This window comes from Giraffa tippelskirchi, chromosome 7 (genome assembly GCF_054371585.1).
Source record: "Giraffa tippelskirchi isolate mGirTip1 chromosome 7, T2T-mGirTip1v1.2.pri, whole genome shotgun sequence".
NCBI classification, from domain to species: Eukaryota; Metazoa; Chordata; class Mammalia; order Artiodactyla; family Giraffidae; genus Giraffa; species Giraffa tippelskirchi.
In genome coordinates this window covers 82,361,492-82,374,405 of record NC_137281.1, presented here as the reverse complement: position 1 = coordinate 82,374,405, position 12,914 = coordinate 82,361,492, and the positions used below count along the sequence as shown (strand labels likewise).

Below are 12,914 nucleotides of genomic sequence, written 5' to 3'. Positions count from 1 at the left end.
CTCTTGGGTGGAGCTTGGTTTCAGTGTAGGTATGGAGGCTTTTGGATGACCTCTTATTAATTAATGTTCCCTGGAGTCAGGAGTTCTCTGGTGTTCTCAGATTTTGGGCTTAAGGCTCCTGCCCCTGGTTTTCAGTCTTATTCTTGCAGTAGCCTCAAGGCTTCTCCATCCATACAGCACTGCTAATAAAACTTCTAGGTTAATGGTGAAAAGATTCTCCACAGTGAGGGACACCCAGAGTGGTTCACCGAGTTACATGGAGAAGAGAAGAGGGAGGAGGGAGATAGAGGTGACCAGGAGGAGACGTTCAGCTCAGTTCAGTTCAGTCACTCAGTCGTGTCCGACTCAGGGGGAATCAAACAGGGAGAGAGCAATCTAGCCAGTAAACAATTCCCTATGTGCTTTCCACAGTCTGGAACCCTCAGAGAGGTTCACAGAGTTACATAGAGAAGAGAAGAGGGAGGAAGGAGATAGAGGTGAGCAGGAGGAGAAAAGGAGGAATCAAGAGGAGAGAGAGAGATCTGGGCAGTACTCTGTTCCCTAAGTGTTCTCTGCCGCCAAGAACACCCACAGAGACTCACAGAATTGGGTTGAGAAGCGAAGGGGGAGGGAGGAGATAGAGGTGACCTGGGGGAGAAGAAGGAGAGTCAAAAGGGGGAGAGAGTAATCAAGCCAGTAATCACACTCCTGAGTAAAAATGGGTTTCTGAAGATTGGATTCTTAAATGTACAAAATTGATATCAAATAGTATAAAACAAAGATTAAAAATATAGAGTAGAGGTTAGACTCTTAAAAAATACAATATTAAAAAAAAAAAAATCACAAAAAGTACAAGAAATATATATGAAGTTTGCTTTAAAAATGGGGTCTTTTTTTTGCAAGATAATAATGGATTATAAAAATGAAAATTAAAGGAGTAATAGAGGACTTAAAAAAAGAAAAAAATTTTAAAAATGATAATAGTAAAAATATATTTAGGAATTTCTCTGGAGCTGTTGCAAGCAGTCAGGGGTCAGTTCAGTTTCAGATTGTTCCTTGTTCCTGCTTATACTTTTCAAGATCTATAGGCCCCTTCCAATGTAGTCGGTGTTAACTACAGGGATTTTAATCTGTTGCACCTGTCACTTCCAAAGCAGTTCCCTCTGTTTATTTGGCTTCTGTTTGCAGATCCTCTTCAGTGTCTACTTTCAGCCCTGACACAAGGGGGCAGAGGTGGTCTCTTTAGGTTCACTTGTTCAGTCGTGGTGTGGGGAGGGAGGAACACTGCAAACAAATATCACTGGCGTATGTGTGGAGAACTTGCAGTGTCTCGGCCACACTGGGTTTGCCCCCGTTCACGGCACGTGTGCTTTCCCAGTCTACACTGCTCAGGCTTCAGGTTGCTCTACAGGGAGTGGGCCCTGAGTTGTGTGCCCTTCCCAGATCTAAGTTGCTCAGGTTCAGGTTCTTGGGTACTCCATTGCGTTTTGTGCCGTTCCCCGGTCCGAGCAGCTCATGCATCCAGGTGCTTGGTGATCGCACTCTCTTCAGGTGCGGTGCGACTTACCACCTCCCCAGGCCCAGCCTCGGTTTCTGGGCATGCCCGACTCCGGTGTGCCTTGTGTCAGTTCTGGGGAGCTGATCTCTGGCTGCGACCCTCCCGGCGGATGTCAACCCTCCAGAATCTCAGGAAGTCTTTGGTTAGAAACTGGAAGCCTGTTCGCAGTTTGGTAGGGGATGCCCTCTCTGGGGCCAAGTTTGCCCCTTTCCAGCTCTGGTTGGCCCCGCCTGCCCACTGCGTCTGGCGAGGGATGGGCCGGTCTGCAGCTGGCTAGCTCTCCTCTGGTATTGCTCAGTCCTTTGTTCTGTGAGTGTGCCCAGGTTAGGGCTTTTTGAGGACTAATTCTCTCTCTCTGGCTATCCCACGGTTCAGGTTGCTATCTCACCTTAGCTCCCTCAGATTGCCCTCAGGGCATTCAGGTCCAGTCCTTACCCTAAACAATGCCGCCGGCTCCTCTCTGTTCAGCCCCTACTTGCTGGTGGCAGATGCGAGCGTCTGGGGTACTTCTCTCCTGGGAGTTGCCTTTAGGCATGTAATCTGTGGTTTTTATTTATGTATTTTTCCTCCCGGTTATGTTGCCCTCCTAGATGGGAAAACTTCCCCCCAAAGCCAGCGGTGAGAGGGTTTCCTGGTGTTTGGAAACTTCTCCTCTTTTACGACTCCCTCCCAGGACGGGTCTCCATCCCTAACTCTTTTGTCTCTCTTTTTATCTTTTATATTTTGTCCTACCTCCTTTCGAAGACAATGGGCTGTTCTTCTGGATGCCTGATGTCCTCTGTCAGCATTCAGAAGTTGTTTTGTGAAGTTTGCTCAGCATTCAAATGATCTTTCGATGAATTTGTGGAGGAGAAAGTGGTCTCCCCGTCCTATTCCTCCGCCATCTTAGGACCGCCTCCAGGGATGGTTTTGATTACCGCCTCCTGTACAATGTCATGAACCTCCATCCATAGTTCTTCAGGTGCTCTATCAGATCTAATAGCTTGAATGTATTTGTCACTTCCACTGTATAATCATACCGGATTTGATTTAGGTCATACCTGAATGGCCTAGTGATTTTCCCTAAGCTCTTCAATTTAAGTCTGAATTTTGCAATAAGGAGTTGAGCTGAGCCACAGTCAGCTCCTGGTCTTGTTTTTGCTGACGGTATAGAGCTTCTTCATCTTTGGCTCGGGGAAGGCAATGGCACCCCACTCCAGTACTCTTGCCTGGAAAATTCCATGGACGGAGGAGCCTGGTAGGCTACAGTCCATGAGGTCGCACAGAGTCAGACACGACTGAAGCAACTTAGCAGCAGCAGCAGCAGCATCTTTGGCTACAAAGAATACAATCAATCTGATTTCAGTATTGACCATCTGGTGATTTCCACTGTATTGAGTCATCACTTGTGTTGTTGGAAAAGGGTGTTTGCTATGACCAGTGGGTTCTCTTGGCAAAACTATTAACCTTTGTCCTGCTTCATTTTGTACTCTAAGGGCAAACTTGCCTGTTACTCCAGGTATCTTTTGACTTCCTACTTTTACAATATTGTAAACCAAGTATATAAAGTGATTCAGTTATCTATCTCTCTCTCTATATATGTTTCAGTGTTTTCTATCATAGGTTATTACAAGATATTGAATATAGTTCCCTGTCCTATGTAGTAAATCTTTGTTCCTTATCTATGATATGTATATTAGTTTGTATCTATCAATCCCAAATCTGTTCTGTATGTAGATTCATGTGTACTATTTTTGAGATTCAACATATAAGTGATAAAATATTTGTCTTTATCTGACTTACTTCACTTAGCATGATATTCTCAGGGTCCATCCATATTGCTGCAAGTGCCAATATTTCATTTTTTAAAACTACTGAGTAATATTCCATGGTGTAATAGTTCACATCTTCTGAAACCAAATATGTTGATAGGCATTTGGGTTGTTTCCATGTCTTGACTGTTATAAATAGTGCTGCTATGAACCTGAACACTGGGTGCATATATCTTTCCAAATTAGACTTTTCATCTTTTTGGAATATATTCCCAGGAGTGGGATTGCTGGATCTTACAGTATGTCTATTTATAGCTGCTTTTTTTATGGAACTTCCATACTGTTCTCCATAGTGGCTGTACTGATTTACATTTCAACCAACAGTGTAGGAATCAACCAATTTTTTCAGTTCATCCCTCCATCTACCCTTCCTCAACAACATTGGTGGTCATTGGTCCTGCTTTACCCACCTCTGGTCATGGGATGCTCACTTGTTTGGAAAGTAGCAATTTGGGGGCATACTTTGACTGTTAAAATAGTCTTCTTCACACTAGAGTGAGGAGAGAAAGAGAAAAGAATTCCATTATATGATTTCAGAAAATAAATTTAGGAAATCCCACCATCATTGTATTATCTGTGGGTGTCTCTCTGTCTACCCCACTGGACTGGGAGCTCCTAAAGGCAAGGTTTGTGGTTCATTGATTTTGAGTCCTAGAAAACTAACACTATGCTCAACACAGAGTGGACACTCCATGTACATTTATGAAATGAATAAACCTGCCTTAATTCAACAAATACATATGAAACACTTACCATGTGCCACTGTCTGAGTATACAGAGATGAGTAAAATTATCCAGTACAATATAGGCAAATACAGCAATATGTACAGGTTGGAGAATGCTAAGAAGAGAGCACCCAGAGGATTTCCCAGTGAAAGCAACTAATCTGAAATGGGTTTTACAGTGTGAATAGGAGTTTGTTGGGTGAAAAAGAAAAAGGAAATTCTGGGCAGCTGGAAAACAAAGTACAAAGGTGGGAATACATTCTGTGTTGAGGGAATGAGAAGCAGGTCATTGTTTACTAAGCAAAGACATAGGGAGGGACAGCTTGAAAGCAGAACAGGGGTGGAGAACGGAATTCAGATCATGAAGGGTGTGGGAGGAAGCAAGCTAAACAGCTAGGACTCTGTCCTAGGAGCCAGAGAGCCAGCAGAAAATGTTCAGCATTGGAGTAACATGATCAGATCCTTGCCAAAATTCTGACAGATAAAAATCTAATTCAAATCTTAGCATCTGGACGAAATGTAAGTTTTTAAAAGGAAGATGATAAACATTGTAAAATTTTCTTTTTAAAGATGTCTTCCTTCTACCAAACATTTTGGAGGGATAGACTTTTTCCCCGATAATACTGTTTCATGATTACAAAATTATAAACATTAATTGTAAAGAATTAGAAAAATACCTAAAAGCATACACACACACACACACATACACACACACACAAAAGATTTTAAAAAATCACTCTAATCTACCTATCCAAAGAAAGAAAGAAAGTGAAGTTGCTCAGTCGTGTCCGACTCTTTGCAACGCCATGGACTACAGCCTGCCAGGTTCCTTCATCCATGGGATTTTCCAGGCAAGAATACTCAAATATAATCACTGCTAATATCGAGTGTTTATTTCTAGTCACGTGCAGAAGGTAGCCCAGCCTGGGATCCAGAGTGGGGTTGTATATGATGGACTCGTCCACATGAGCTGGTTCTGAGGCAGGAGATAGATGGGCCCCCGGGCTTCCCCAGTGGCTCAGCGGTAAAGAACCTGCTTGCAGTGCAGGAGACGCGGGTTGGATCCCTGGATGGGGATGATCCCCTGGACGAGAGCATGGCAACCTGCTCCAGAATTCTTGTCTGGAGAATTCCACGGACAGAGGAGCTTGGTGGGCTACAGTCAATAGAATCACAAAGAGTCGGACATGACTGAAGCGACTTAACATGAACACACTGGGCTAAACAGCGGGTGTTGGTCAAGTGGAGCAAAGCTGAAGCTTTGTTCTCACCCAGAGACTCCACCCAGGACAAAGCTAGTGGCAGAAGTTGAGCTCTGCTGAAGTAGAGATAAGATGATCTCTACTGAGATCAAGGGAAACTTCCCTGTCTGCACATGTGCAGGAAGGCTCCTTGGGGTCAAAAAGGGAGGGGACACCACCCCATAATAAGTCTGGACATACCCACACAGGCCTCTGCAATGTAACCCATCTTAGCAAAAAGTTGTGCATGCTTCTTGGGGAGGGTCCTAACACAGGTCAGGTATGGAAAAAGAAATGAGATAATTGTCCAAGGTAAACAAAGACTTGGAAGAACTGTTCTACACAAGGGATTAACTCACCTCTTTACTGCACTTTTCCTCATTTAGAGAGGATGCCCATACCCTTTCTCTCTGAGTGTGTATTTCTGCTTAGCTTCTGACTTAAATAAAATTCTTCTCTATGTGCTCTCCCACACGTTGTGCTATGTCTCTAATAATAAACTTGGTACCTCTTTTGCAGTTTTTGCCTCCTTGAAACATTCTCGCTTTCAAATGGGGAAAAGAGCCAGGGCCACTTTCCTTCTAGCCCCTAACCCTTGATTGATTAGCAGCTAGGATTCCTGGTTTTCACCCAGGCTACCCAGGTTCAATTTCTGGGCAGGGAACTAAGATCTCTCTTCAGGACTGCTCACTGCTGCCTCTCCTAGATCAATTTCACCTGTGTGAAAGGGCCACTGAGGAGAACATTGAAAGTGGACGGCTTGCGGGTAAGACCTGGAAAGAAGGAAAGGGAAACACAGGTATATTCTTCAGTTCTGTCCTTTAAGTCTGGTCTGAGTTCTCTGACGAGATAGGAAATGGAGGGAATTCTTTTGCAGGGAACGCAGGAAGCTTTGGTACAGTTTGAACTCAGGGGTCTCAAATGATTGGACACCTAGGAGATCACCCTTGTACTGGGAGGTCCTAGGGCTGTAAAGCAGGGCCGCCAGGTAGCGGACAGCTTCAGGAGGGCCAGAGTGGCCAGATTTGAGTAGGCTGGCTCATATGAGCACATGTGAGACACCCAATACCCACCCTGAGAAACACATGGAGAAAGCTGGGAGGAGTAAGCGGGGCAGTCAGCAAAAGATGGGCATAAATGCTAATGACACTTCTTCATAGCCACAAGCCAAAGTCAGAAAAGTAAGAAGCTGCGACTTGGGACTTCTGGGTAAGATGCATTATCCTCCTCTGTACCACACGCAAATAAATGATAGAAAATACATATATATAAATAAATATATCTTAAGTATTTAATACATGTGTGTACTCAGTTGTTCAGTTGTATCTGACTCTCTGTGGCCGGCCCCATGGACTGTAGCCTGCCAGTCTCCTCTGTCCATGGGGATTCTCCAGGCTTGAGTACTGGAGCGGGATCTGGAATACTGGAATGCCCTCCTCTAGGGGATCTTCCTGACCCAGGGATCGAACCCATGTCTCCCGAGTCTCCTTTATTGACAGGCGGGTTCTTTATCACTAGTGCCACCGGGGAAGCCCTATATTCATACATATCAACTATATATTAATATACAGATATTTTTTAGTTTAAAGGACCAACTGATCTCAACTAAGATAAACATTTCTGTTGAGCAGAGATGAAGCAGAAACATGGCATGCTTTGGCAAGTAACATGGAGGTTCCAGTCCTGCTCAGTTCTCAGACCTGAGACAAGCAGAGGCTTCTAGGAGTTCTGCTGCTAGGAAGGGAGGTAAACTGATCAGATGAGGGGGCCCTTACTTATGGGAAAGGGTTGGGAAAAGCTGGCTCACCACTGCCTGGGACTATGATTTTATTTCATACTTAGCCTTCTAGCCAAGGGCTTGACCCCAATAACTGTTGCTTGGTGGCTGGTCACACAGTATCCTCAGCTCTCCATGGACGGGAGCCCCAGGCCACCAAGGTAAGGCCAATTTTGAACTGTGGGGACTGAGAAGCTGGGTGGAAGCAACTACAGAACTTCTAGAAAAGGGCTGATCTCAACACAACACACACAATACACCCTATTCAGGATGAATCAGCAAGCCGGTATTCCAAAAGACCCCAAAAGAATTATTGCTTATTGAGGAAGTTCATAGAAGGAGTCTTGTTCAGGCTTCAGAGGCCATAACAGGCCTTTGACTGAACAAAGACCCTGAAGGGAATCAGATGCCAAACTGCTGACTAGCAGAGATGGCACAAGTGAGTCCTGAGAACCAACAGATGTGGAAGGGAGTAAGTCATGAAGCTTCCTGGACCATGGGAATCTGGCCGGTTACCAGAGATCAGTGAACATTCTTAGAATTATGATGACAGATACAAGCATTTAACATAATAGTTAGAACTGCATATTTGCACATAAGCCAGTGATTATCAGCCTGTGGCTTTCTGATAAAAGCAGGACTCCTTTGAATGGTACTCTGAAGTCTGACCTGTGGAATGGACACACTGCCTGGGACCTTCCAACTGGGACTTCGCCTCACTGTTTCAGGGACTTCCCAGAGCTACTTTGGTCTGGTTTTAGGTGTTTCCTCAGTTTGGTGATGTATATACATTGATTTCTTGCTGCATTGCTTCTCCTTATAATGTAACTTACTATCAGTATCAGTTCAGTTCAGTTGCTCAGTCAGTCATGTCCAACTCTCTGCAACTCCATGGGCTGCAGCACCAACTCCTGGAGCCTACTGAAACTCATGTCCATTGAGTCGGTGATGCCATCTAATCATCTCATCCTCTGTCATTCCCTTCTCCTCCTGCCCTCAATCTTTCCCAGCATCAGGGTCTTTTCCAATGAGTCAGCTCTTCACATCAGGTGGCCAAAGTATTGGAGTTTCAGCTGCAACATCAGTCCTTCCAATGAACACCCAGGACTGATCTCCTTTAGGGTGGACTGGTTGGATCTCCTTGCAGTCCAAAGGACTCTCAAGAGTCTTCTCCAACACCACAGTTCAAAAGCATCAATTCTGTGGCACTCAGCTTTCTTCACCGTCCAACTCTCACATCCATACATGACCACTGAAAAAACTATAGCCTTGACTAGACAGACCTTTGCTGGCAAAGTAATGTCTCTGCTTTTTAATATGCTGTCTAGGTTGGTCATAATTTTCCTTCCAAGGAGTAAGCGTCTTTTAATTTCATGGCTGCTGTCACCATCTGCAGTGATTTTGGAGCCCCCCAAGATAAAGTCAGCCACTGTTTACACTGTTTTCTCATCTATTTGCCACGAAGTAATGGGACCAGATGCCATGATCTTAGTTTTCTGAATGTTGAGCTTTAAGCCAACTTTTTCACTCTCCTCTTTCACTTTCATCAAGAGGCTCTTTGGTTCTTCACTTTCTGCCATAAGGGTGGTGTCATCTGCATATCTGAGGTTATTGATATTTCTCCCGGTAATCTTGATTCCAGCTTGTGTTTCTTCCAGCCCAGCGTTTCTCATGATGTACTCTGCATATAAGTTAAATAATCAGGGTGACAATATACAGCCTTGATGTACTCCTTTTCCTATTTGGAGCCAGTCTGTTGTTCCATGTCCAGTTCTAAGCGTTGCTTCTTGACCTGCATATAGATTTCTCAGGAGCCAGGTCAGGTGGTCTGATATTCCCATCTCTTTAAGAATTTTCCACAGCTAGTTGTGATCCACACAGTCAAAGGCTTTGGTGTAGTCAATAAAGCAGAAGCAGATGTTTTTCTGGAACTCTCTTGTTTTTTTGATGATCCAGCGGATGTTGGCAATTTGATCTCTGGTTCATCTGCCTTTTCTAAAACCAGCTTGAACATCTGGAAGTTCACAGTTCACATATTGCTGAAGCCTGGCTTGGAGAATTTTGGGTATTACTTTACTAGCGTGTGCTGCTGCTGCTGCTGCTAAGTCACTTCAGTTGTGTCCAACTCTGTGCGACCCCACAGACGGCAGTCCACCAGGCTCCTCCGTCCCTGGGATTCTCCAGACAAGAATACTAGGGTGTGAGATGAGTGCAATTGTGCGGTTTTTTGAACATTCTTTGGCATTGCTTTTCTTTGGGACTGGAATGAAAACTGACGTTTTCCAGTCCTGTGGCCACTGCTGAGTTTTCCAAATTTGCTGGCATATTGAGTGCAGCACTTTCACAGCATCATCCTTTAGGATCTGAAATAGCTCAACTGGAATTCCACCACCTCCACTAGCTTTGTTCCTAGTGATGCTTCCTAAGGCCCGCTTGACTTCATATTCCAGGATGTCTGGCTATCAGTATAATAAATACTTATTTCTTGATTACTTAAGTGCAGAGTGGTGTTTTGCTGATGAATCCTCTGAACCTAAAACCAAAATTAAGTCTTTTGGCAGAGCATTGTACTAAAAAGACAGCCAATCAAACCAATAATAGGGGGATTTCATTCTATAAGAAGTGAAAATAATAGATGTTAAGCATATTTAAAATCCTCAAAGAAAGAAAGAAAAACATCCATTAAAAAAAAGAATAAGAACTTAAATAAAAATGGGCAGAAATTAAACCAGCCCAGCTGGTATGAAGAAAACACAACTAGAAATATGGAGAAGAATATGGTTATTAAAAGTTTAAATAATTCAATAAATAAGATAATTTTTAGTCTACACATAATTGAAGAGTAGATATACAATTCCTAAGATAGTATTGAATAATTTACTTGGAATAATTTTGTAACTTCTTTTCACTTACCAGCATTTACATTTCTCCATGCTATTAAATATGACCATGTCAAAATGTTGTAAACTAGTTTTCTGTGTTTGGACAGTTAACTTTCCTATATTTATTCCATTACTATGAACAAATTTGTGAGAAATCTTGTTATTAAATCTTTGTCCAAATTACCAATCATTTCTCTAGATTGGGTTCCCAAAAGAGGAATTACTGAAGTATGAAACTTTCTAAGTCTTTTGGTTATAGCCAATAGCCAAACTGCTTCTCAAGGATCTTAAACCAATTTTCACTCCCACCCATGTTTGAAGAAAATGTCTATTTTACCAAGCACTTTTGAATACTAAGAATTATTCTTTAAAATATTTGTCCATTTGGCAAAAAAAAAATACTGCTTTCGATTTTTATTTGCCTTAGTCTGATTAGTAGCAAAGTGAAACACCATGATGGAAGGAAAAATATGAAAACTTCTTTCCCTCATTTTTCTGAGTAAAGTAGGACATATTTTCCTGTAGAGGGGACACAGCACTTCGTTATATGACGTGCTCCCAACTGGTTGCTTTTTGCCAGAAAGCATTTTTCTTCTAAATTTTTTGTCAAAGGCATGATGTCTTCACTCCAGCCCTATAATAGATGATTTAATTCTTGGGGCTGATGTTAAGTTCTGAGTCTGTAGTGCCTGGATTTTCTCTGCTTGCTGTAGAGTGGGAACACAGCTATGGCCACCTTCCTCCGCCTGGATGAGTCAGGAAAAGCAGCTGACACGCTGACAAGCCGTGGGGAAGGCAATAGGTCACCTGCCTGTGCTCCTCCCTGTGGCCACCTGTGCCCTGGAGCCTGCATTCCCTTGCCCATTCAAGGATGGTGACCCCGTGCTTTCTACATTTTCCTCTTCTCAGCTGGGTCGTTCTTTCTCCAGCTAGTGCCCAGTTTCTCCTTAACAGCAAAGCTTCTTGAAAGAGTTGCTTATACTCAGTCTCATTTCCCATTTTTTTTTTTTTGGAACCCATTCCAATCAGATTTCTATCCCTCCAAGCCCAGGGGTCACAGCAGCATTTGATGAAGGTAAGTTCCTTTCTTGAACCTCTGTCCTCTCTTGACTTCCTGAATCCCACCCTCTTCTGGTTTCTAACTCACTGTCTCCTTTTCAGTATTCTAACTTATTGATATATCCTGCTTTTTAAAAATATATATATTTATTTGGTTCTGCCTGGTCTTAGTTGTGGCATGTGAGATCTTTAGTTGCAGCATGTAGGATCTAGTTCCCTTACTGGGGATCAAACCCAGACCCCCTGCACTGGCAGTATGGTGTCTTAACCACTGGACCATGAGGGAAATCCCTAGATTCTGCTCTTTTATGTGGCCTTTGTAAGTTGGGTTTAGCCTGTCTTTTCTATCTAAACTAATAACTTCCTTGTTAAGTTAACTAGCTCATCTACAAGTGCATGTCTCCATCCCCAACCTTGGCCCTGAACTGTGGTCCAATAATTCCAACTGCCAGTTACTATCTCCACTTGGATGTCAATCTGCATCTAAAACTTAACACATCCCAAACTGGATTCACAGCATTCCTAACTCCGAGCCAGCTGGTATTCCAATCTCAGTAAATGACCCCTACCCCATTCACCTCAGCACTATGGAGTACTCATCTATTCCTTTCCTTCCTACATGTCTGACAACCAACCCACAAGCCAAGTTTGTAGCTTATACTTCTGCATTGGAAATAGATACAGAATCTCACTGCCCCTCCACAGGTCCCAGCCTAGCCAGAGGCACCATCACTGCTCACCGGGACCATGCTGACAGCCTCCTAACTCACCCTCTGTTCCACCATCATTGCCTTCGAGTCTGTTCTCTGTTTGGCTGCCCTGGGGATCCTATTCAAATGCAAGTTAGATGAGTACTCCCCTGCTCTTATCCCACTTAGAATAACCACAAAGCCCTCCATAACCCCCACCATGACATGACCCCATGACCCATGTGCCCTCATCTCAGGCTCTCCCCTTGCTCACTCAGCTCCAGCCACACTGGCCTCCTCAGTACCTCTTGAACATACCAGGCACACTTCTGCCCCAGGGCCATTGCACTGACCATTCCCTCTGCCCAGAATGTTCTTCTTCCAGAGATCTACCTGGCTAACTCGCTCACCTCCTTCAAGCATTTGCTCATCTCACATCTTCTTAATGAAGTCTACCCTGAGCATCCTGTCTTAAAGTTGCATCTCACCCACCCCAAACTACTGGTTCCCATTATCCTGATCTACCCTCTTCTTTCCATGACATGTATCATCTTCCAGTGTGCTTAGAATGTAAGCTCCATGAGGTAGGGACTTGTGTCTATTTCATTCTTGAATGAATCTCAACACTAGAGCAGTGCCTGGACTGTAACTGTCACTCAGTCCACATTTACTGAATGACTTAGCAGGCCTGAGCTTCCTCAATGGCTCAAGCAGTAAAGAATCTGCCTGCAATGCGGGAGACTTGGAGTCAATCCCTGGGTCAGGAAGATCACTTGGAGAAGGGAATGGCTACTGACTCTAGTACTCTTGCCTGGAGAATCCCATGGACAGAGGAACATGGCAGGCTACAGTTCATGGGGTCGGAAAGATTCGGACATGAATGAGCAAGCATGCAGCTTAGTGGGCTAGCCACATCAGCATCCCACAGAGGAATCCCGCTACTTCAGTCAACCATTCCCAATGCCCAACTAGGTTCTAACCAGGGCCAGCAGGAACCGAACCAGCTCCAGGCATTAATCAGGAGAAGGGGTTCCATGGCCAGCTTAACTCACTTTCTGGTCTAGGAAAGTCACTTCCCCTGTCCCAGATCCAGTCCCTCATCTCTTCAGTGGAGATTTTCTCCTGTTCTCCCTGCCTTGAGACACACTGTAAGAGCAGTCACAGGGATATACACGTTTAAAGCCATTAAAATT

General features: G+C 44.0%; 1 protein-coding gene across 2 annotated transcripts in view; it reads right to left on the bottom strand.

Moving 5' to 3' along the window:
• Positions 1-12,914, bottom strand: part of NOX5 (NADPH oxidase 5) — a 77,183-nt gene that overhangs the window by 50,555 nt on the left and 13,714 nt on the right. Inside the window, exons 4-5 of one of the 2 annotated variants that reach the window (XM_081511913.1) lie at positions 3,759-3,838; positions 2,270-2,852 (exon numbers count right to left, since the gene is read on the bottom strand). The gene's annotated coding sequence lies outside the window, so the exon portion shown is untranslated. The remainder of the gene's footprint in view (positions 1-2,269; positions 2,853-3,758; positions 3,839-12,914) is intronic. The other variant, XM_081511915.1, reaches the window with a different exon arrangement.